An 8,720-nucleotide genomic window follows, 5' to 3' on the forward strand; every position below is an offset into this window, starting at 1 on the left:
CCTGTTGGAGTGAGTCCAGAGAAGGGCCACAAAGATGATCAGAGGCTGGAGCAACCCTCAAACAAAGACAGATGGAGAGAGTTGGGGTTGTTCAGCCTGCAGAATAGAAGGCTCCAGGGAGACCTTGCTGTGTGGCCTTTCAATAGTTAAAGGAGACTTATAAGAGAGAGACTTTTTGTCAGGGCCTGTAGTGACAGGACAAAGGCCAACAGTTTTAAACAGATAGAGGGCAGATTTAGATAAGGAAGAAATTTTTTACAATGAAGGTGAGACACTGGAACAAGTTGCCCGGAGAAGTTGTGGATACCTAATTGTGGGAGAAGAGGGTAGAGGATGAAGAGAGATGTATGAGAGGAGGATGGAGAATGTCTGATCTGGCAGGAGATGAGAGAACAGCTGGGTATTGTGAAGGAAAGTAAGAAAGGTAAACGTGGTTATCTAGTAGTCAAAAAGTGTTTGCATGCTTGTAGTGATATATAGCTATATAACTGCATGAATGATTCCTGCCCTGAGCCTGGTAGTACGTACAGCTGGAATTTGTATCTGGGCTCAGAGATATAAATATGAGCTGCTCTGTACAATGAAGTGTCTCTGGTTGAACCACATCCAGAGTCCGTGCCTTCATATGCCAAAGAGGGTCCCCGGTGGAGAGTCAGCCAAGTCACGACAATCACACCAATATGACTACATGCCGGGCTCACTTTATTAAACAAACAGGTCATATTTATAACTTAAACCAACCGCTCACACGACTCTACACACAGGTGATTGGATAAAAGTTTCTGGTCACGCGAGTGCCCATGTCGCTGACTGGTGAGCATGCTGCAGGCGCCTGATCAGAGTGTGCCGATGAGAGTGTGTTGATTTCCCAGTTCCCAGGACTTGCTCTGTGCCTGGCTTCTTGTTTGTGCATAGCTTGTTTTCTTTCTCACACTGCCTGTTCCAAGGACAATTTGAAGTTGCTCTGCAGCTTCAACTAACAGGCCTGGGTTGTCCAACCCGGACAATATGTCCTCGGTCCTTTAAAAATCCCTCTACAATATGCTACACCTCATCCCTGGAAGTGCTCAAGGTCAGCTTGGATGGGGCTTTGAGCAATGTGATCAAGTGGAAGATGTCGCTGCCCGTGGCAGGGGTGTGGCCTTAGATGATCTTTGAAAGGTCCCATCTGACCCAAACCATTCTGTGATTCGAAGATTCTATGATCTGTATCCTTTTGTTGTGGTTTAACTGCATCCAGCAGTGAAGTACCAGACAGCCACTTGCTCACACACCAATCCCAACACCGTGGTGGAATGGGGAGGAGCACTGGGAGAAGATAAAACTTGTAGCTGAGATACAAACAATAATTTAAATAAAATATAATAACAACAACAACAATTGTAATGAAAAGGAGAGAGAAAGAGAGAGGAATAATGCCAAAGGACAAAAAACCACAAGTGATGCACAATACAGTTGCTGACCACCCACTAACCAGTGCCCAGCCAGTCCCTGAGCAGTGTTTGGTGGTCCCCAGCCAACTGCCTCTAGTTTCCATACTGAGCATGATGTTCTATGGTATGGAATATCCCTTTGGCTAGTTCAGTTCAGCTGTCCCGGCTGTGCTTCCTCCTGGCTTCTTGAGCACCTGCTCACCAGCAGAGCATCGAAACTCCTGGAAAGACCTTCAGTATAGGGTAAGCACTACCTAGCAACAAATAAAATACAATGTTACCATACTAAACCCAAAACAGCACTGTACCAGCTACTAGGAAGAAAATTAACTCTATCCCAGCCAAAACCAGGACACCTTTTCATCCTACATGCGTTTCAACTGCAAAATATTAAGCTGATGCGCAACTAACATGTAAAAAGAGCTTTCCTACCTGCTAGCTTTGAAAAGTGCCCCGTGTAATTCTTCAGAGCTTGCCTTGTAATAAACAAATCCTCTTGTGCTAACAAAGCTCAAACATATTTTTGTGCCATGTTAACTAGCAGTGAGTGCAATATGGATATAAAAATGCAGATCTGTTTGTGCAGCACTGAACATAGTACTAAACCTTGGGATCTTTCTTACTTTGGGTTGTTGTTGAAGTGGAACATTACAGAAGGACAAGTAGGAAGGAGCTGGCAGACTAGGAACTTATCAGAAAGTCTTTGTCAGTTATCTGGGAAATCAGCAGAGAGCACACAAGTTGGAGGGAAAGAACCAGAGAACTAAGAACTAAAGAACCAAAGAACTAAGGGAGAGACAAAGCAAAATACCCATCGATCTAAAAAATAGAAGACTTTTAACTTTTTTTTTTTTTTTTTTTTTTAACCACACTGTAGTACTAAGCAATTTCCAAAGCAAGGTATGTACAAAGACAGCACTTCACTAGGAGGCAGGAGAGAAAAGCAGGACAAAAGTCTTCATCAATAAAGGTATTATGAATCCGTAAAGCTCTTAGCAGTGACTTCTGAAAACTTAATACCATGAAGATGCTAACAGTGGAATAAGACTTTTCTAAGAAACTAGACATTGTAGCTAACAGTCCATGATTATTCACATTTCATAATAATATTCAGACTCAGCGCAGGCGTACGTATTTGTTTGTCCTACCTTTTCCTTCTTTTTTTTTTTTTTGGTTCTGGCCAACTGTTTGAAAATAATTTCCAAATACCACATCTTCAGGACAGGACTGATACCACTTTTTCAGAACTGCGAATCTTGTGACCACACATAACTGCAGCATATTATCCTAATAGATAAAACACTACTGGGTGGAACAAAATAATCTGTCGTGATACTAGTCTGATTCAATCTAAACCCCCTTTATTTGGGGAGGGGGTATTTTTTTTCATTATCTGCTGCCCCACAGGAAATATTTACCAGAAGAAGACCAAGACTTTTTTCTAATCAAGTCAATGGTGCCTATAACTTTAAGATGCAACTTCTTTTCCAACATGTTTGTATCTGTAAGCAAATTTTAATTAAAAATTTCAGAATATTTATCTTTTCTCAAAATCTAATGTCTGTTTTAAGATGTCATTAAATTACTAAATTAGATTTAAAGAGAGTAATTCAAAGTTCTGTTGCTTCAGCCGTCTAGAAGCCAAAATACAAAAGACTGACTACCTGCTATCCTACAAATTTGTCTTCCTCTAAGTTTTAATTTGCCCATCTGTCCCTATCTGACATAGGGATTTGTTGGCTTGTTTGTTTCTTTTCTTTCAGGACTGTCAGTAAAAGCTTGCCCCCAGCCCCCAAACACTGTAGAACTAACCTGTGTTGTTTCTTGTGCTATTGAGTTTGACATAAATGAAAATTAGTTTGTATAATGCTTGCTGATTAACAACAGAAGGAACTCTATTAAAAAGAAACTGAAGTTTCATTCTAAAAGTGCATATTCATGTCCTCATGAAAAGCTCATTCTGTTTTTAAGTGCTAAAGAAATAGACACATATTTCTAATGTGGGCAATGCTGAATACAGTTCTCTATTCAACACAACTCCTTTCCCTGTTCATCACTTGGTGTATTAGCCGATCTAGTCTAAATTACACAGAAATTCTTCTATCAGCTGATTTGTTCTCTCTATGTGGCTCTTACTCAAAAATTCTTGTATGACTCTTGGAAAAAAAAAAAGTATTTTCTCATATCTAGTTCCTTTTACATCTGTAATAGCTGCATGTTTGTAAAGGCAAATCTTTTTTATAGCTGCTGCAGCCTGTTTCAGGAGGTATACTCCCAGTATGCTTTCTTCTGAAAATTCACCAATTGTCTTGCTATTACTTTCCATCAATGAGTCATTTTAGACTGTGAGTGTATATAACTTGGCAATAGCCAGTTTCTTCATTCTTCTGATTACCTGTACAAATCTTCAACAGTATTCTGTACCTGTGCTAATTGCTTTGAAGTAAGCTGTAAATTGTATATATAGCAACATAATAAAACCTTTTCTTAAAAAAAAAAAAAAGTTCATTTAAAAATAGAAATAAAAAGTCATCAGAATCACATAATCAAAGGTGAGGTGAGAAAGACAGAATAAAGAGGGGGGAAAGGGCTCCTATTTATTGAACATTAGAAAGAGTATAGACTGTACTAACTTTAAAGTAGGTGGTTGGAGCAATACTACAGATACAAATTCCCCATGCTGAAATTAGGAATACTAATGAATTTGGGGGGAAAAAAAATCTGCAGTGAGGGGAATGTGAGGCATCTTTTCCCAAAGAGATGAAAAGCTCCACACAACAGAGGTTAGGGAGACCAAGAGTGTGTTGGAAAGACCAAGCCACAGGGTACCTGCAGAGTGGAAAAGAAAATTGCTGGGATGGATATGACTAAATACAAATACAAAACTTTATATATGATGTTTGTGAATCAAACCAACAAAAATAAGTAGGAATAGTACAGCAGTATAATGTACAATTGGAAAAAATCTGTTAACAGATCAGGATAATAAAAATGTTGACTTTTTTTCCCTAGACTCTAAGTGTGTGATTTTAGCCAAGAACTAGCAGTCACAGTTCAGAATCTCAAGGCTCTATTCCTGCCTAATGCTATTTTTACAAAGATCTTTAGTGTCCTCCAAAAAAGCAAACCTCGCTGAAAGTGAGACAATAGCATTTCATTTATTAGAATTACTGATGAGCTGACAAGGAAGTTGCCCTTTGGTTCAGATTTAGCAAGGCATTATGCTTGTGGTTTGCTATACTGAAGACAGAGTCTCCACACGATGAGCCCCGTATTCACAGCAGAAGATAATTGCTGTCTATCCAATTATACTTTAGCATGCAGCTTTTTTAATTTACCCCCTTTAACTGTGTCCCAATCAAAAGTCCTAACTTTTTTTCTGGCAAATCAGAAATGGGAAACAACATATAGATACTTTTTTAAGGTCATATGAAAGTAGAAATCTATACTCTTCCTTTATATATTAAGAATAATTCACAAATGATTGTGTTATGTTTTGGGTTTAATATTCAGAAATATATAAGGAATGTTATTTGTAGTTTACAGAAAAACTTTGGAATTCTTGCATGTCAGTTTTACCGTCATTAGACCACCTGAGACCTTGTCTAAATTCAGAATTGCATCACTAACTTCAGATAAAACATTAAACTGAGTTTAGCCAAACAGGTTAAAAATATTTTACCAATATTCTTAACGTAGTTCCACTCAACTTCAGCCAGTATTTTCATTTTGATGCAAAATACTTTCTGATCACTGCAAGTTCATTTTCAGTTTGTTTGTTTGTTTCAAGTCAGCTTAGGTATCTTTGCATTGGTTTAAACCAACTGCCTATGGAAAAAATAGCAAATTGAAGATGTCTTGTCAGAGCTGGGAATTAAGCTGAACTTCAGCAGTAAATACGGTGACCACGGGTGAGGAAAAGGAAGTGGCATAAATATTAAGCTGCTCTCTCTAATAAACATTCTGCATTATATTTTTTAGGATCAGAAATTGATGAAGAATTGCACAGATGGTTATAGGATGGGGAAATAAAAGCACAGGTGGGAAGAAGTGGTAAAGAACAGAAAAAGCAAGAGGAAAGACAGAAGAATTTAAATACCCATCAGCCTAAGGAGGATTAAGAACTCAGAATTCTTTGCTGTACCATTTTCATTTTCCATGCATTGTGTATAAACTGTGTTCTCAACTACCTGACCATGAACACACAAGGCTGTTGTTCTGGTTTAAGGTATTTTCTACTTGGATGCTTCTGGTACTGGCAAATGAACTCCCATATGCCTGTTAGCTGTGCCTAACTTACAATGAAGAAACAACCATTCTTTGGTAAAATTTCCTCTGCTTAATTGAGAACTTTTGATAGCTTTCAAGCTATTTTCTATGATTTTTTAGTATCCTTGTCCCTTTATAACAAATGTACATCAGTAACTAACTTGTAAATCTGTGCTAACCATAACCAAGTAGCAGTTGTGCTACTCCAGTACAAAATCTACTCAAGTTATGCAGTCAGCATGAGCTAAATGTATAAACTAATAACAGCCTGGGATGAGGAACATCTCCTTGCACTTTGATCTGATTGATTTCTGCTTGAAATCACTGCTTGATGGTAGTGCAAAATGTTACTTCATAATGTTCCTTACTTTGCCAGTCAACAAGATGGTGTAGCACTGGCATGTGTCGAAGTGCTCTGCTGCAGCAGAATTCAAAGACTTGTAGGGTCACGACTAATGTGGAAAAGGAACAAATGTGACCAAGGAAAGGCTAAGTGGTTAAATACGCCTGAAATTATTTTTTATCTGCAACAAACCAAAGGTTTAAGACAGGCAAAACCTGGGATTGCCTTCAGCCAGTCTTTGGTATTTCTATTTTAAAACCTCTTAGCAGATCTTACATTCCTTTAGTAAAAATTTTAGATGGTTGGAGCCTACCATGTTGAATTAAACTTTTTTTAGTATCACCTGAATAAATTTACATTGAATTCCTGAGAGATTATTCCAACAGCAGACGAAGCCAGCAAATCATCTGGTAAATCAGGTTACTGTGGGAAAAGCCAATTCTTATTTAAGGATAAGGAAGAAAGGGTATTTGAGTCTAGAATTCAAAGCCACACACATATTTCACACCAAAACAATAGCAGGTATCTTGAATTTCCTGAGAGACAGGAAAATCACTCATAATTTGGGAAAACACCTAATTTGGTGATACTAGATTTAATTAGTAAATAAGGTTTTTGGGTCCAAGTTTGAGGAAAATCTGAGTCCCAGCTACGGAACGCCTCCGTAACAATACTACTTTTAAAGTAGTAAATGTTCAGTATTTATTACCGTTTAGCTGGTGCCAAGTAAGTAACTTAAAAGCAGCTTAAAAGGTGTGATTTGTTTCCTCAATGTATGTTCACAAGCTGTACCAAGTTAGTTTTCTTGCTTTTTCCAATACAAAAACCTCGCAGGTCATGACAGGCCTTGGTTATGCTATGCTACGTGTCATTGTGTTATGGATTAGAGCTCCTGCAAACAGCAGCTGCGTGTCAGGCATCTGCACTCCCAACACCATGAAACTCCTACTAACCTTCGTCACATATTTACCTGAAACGGGTAAATGAAATGGTGAAGTTCAGGATCCTGCGTGGAAGGAGCAGGACATTAAGTAGGATTGTATCCCTGGACTTCAGGAGAGCTAACTTTGATCTCTTCAAGGATCTACTTGAAGGAATCCCATGGGTTAGGGCTCTAGACAGTAGTGGGGTCCAAGAGACCTGGCTCATATTCAAACATAATATCCTCAAAGCTCAAGATCGGTGCATCCCCATGAGCAGGAAATCAAGCAAAGGGGACAGGAGGCCTGCATGGATGAGCAAGAAGCCTCTGGCAAAACACAAACAGAAGAGTGAAGTTTATGGGATGTGGAAAATCCATATTGGGAGAAATATAGAAATTTTATCAAAACATGCAGGGAGGCAATGAGGAAAGCTAAGGTCCACTTGGAATTAAGTCTGTCAAGGGATGTCAAGAACAACAAGAAGGGCTTCTTCAAGTGCATCAGTAGCAAATGAAAACTACAGAAAATGTGGGCCTGCTGCTGAATGAGGTGTATGCCCTGGTGACGAAGGACACAAAGAAGGCAGAGTTTCTGAGTGCCTTCTTTGTTTTAGTCTTTACTGCCAAAGCCAGCCCTCCAGTTTCTCAGACCCTAGAGGCAAGAGGGGAAATCTGGAGTAAGAAAGACTTTCCCTTGGTTAAGGATGATCATGTTAAAGAACACTTTAGCCTTAAGCAAACTTGACACCCACAAATCCATGGGTCCTCACAAATCCAGCACTCCCAAGTGCTGAGGTAGGTGTCAGATGTTAGCACTAAGCCACTCTCCATCATCTTTGAATGATCATGGTGGACAGGAGAGGTGCCTGATGACTGGAGAAAAGCCAGTGTACTCCAGTCTTTAAAAAGGACAAAAAGGAGGACCCAGGATACTACAACCTGGTCAGCCTCACCTCCATCCCTGGAAATCATCTCTAAACGTGTGGAGGTTTATCAGGAGCAGTCAGCATGGGTTCACCAAAGGTAAATCATGCCTGACCAGCCTGATAGCTTTCTATGATGGAATGACTGGATGGACAAACGAGGGGAGAGTGGTGGATCTCGACTACCTGAACTTCAGCAAGGCTTTTGACACTGTCTTCCATAACATCCTCACAGGTGAGCGCAGGCCGGGTGGGCTGGGCACGTGGGCAGGGAGGTGGGCTGAGACCTGGCTGATGGCAGAGCCCAGAGGGCTGTGACCAGCGGCGCAGCCCAGCTGGGGGCCCGCAGCCAGCGCTGTGCCCCGGGGCTCAGCACCGGGTCCCGTCCTGCTCAGCCCACCCCCCAGCGCCCTGGGTGAAGGGGCAGAGCGTGCCCGCAGCGAGTTTGCTGGTGGTACAGCGCTGGGAGGGCGGCTGATACCCCGGGGGCTGCGCTGCCGTTCGGCGGGGCCCGGGCAGGCTGGGCAGTGGGGCAGGGGGGGCGTCATGAAGCTCAGCAAAGGCAGGGGTAGGGTCCTGCGCCGGGGGGGAGCGACCCCACGCACCAGCACAGGCTGGGGCTGACCTGCTGGCAGGCAGCTCTGCGGGGAAGGGCCTGGGAGGCCTGGAGGACACCGAGTGGCCCGTGGGCCAGCAGTGTGCCCTGGTGGGCAAGAAGGCCGCTGCCAGCGTGGGCTGCATCAGGAGGAGCGTGGCCAGCGGGTGCGGGGGGTGTCCTGCCCCTCTGCTCTGCCCTGCTGAGGCCGCACCTGGAGTGCTGTGCCCAGCGC

Source organism: Falco peregrinus, chromosome Z (assembly GCF_023634155.1).
Source record: "Falco peregrinus isolate bFalPer1 chromosome Z, bFalPer1.pri, whole genome shotgun sequence".
In the NCBI taxonomy this organism is placed as follows: domain Eukaryota; kingdom Metazoa; phylum Chordata; class Aves; order Falconiformes; family Falconidae; genus Falco; species Falco peregrinus.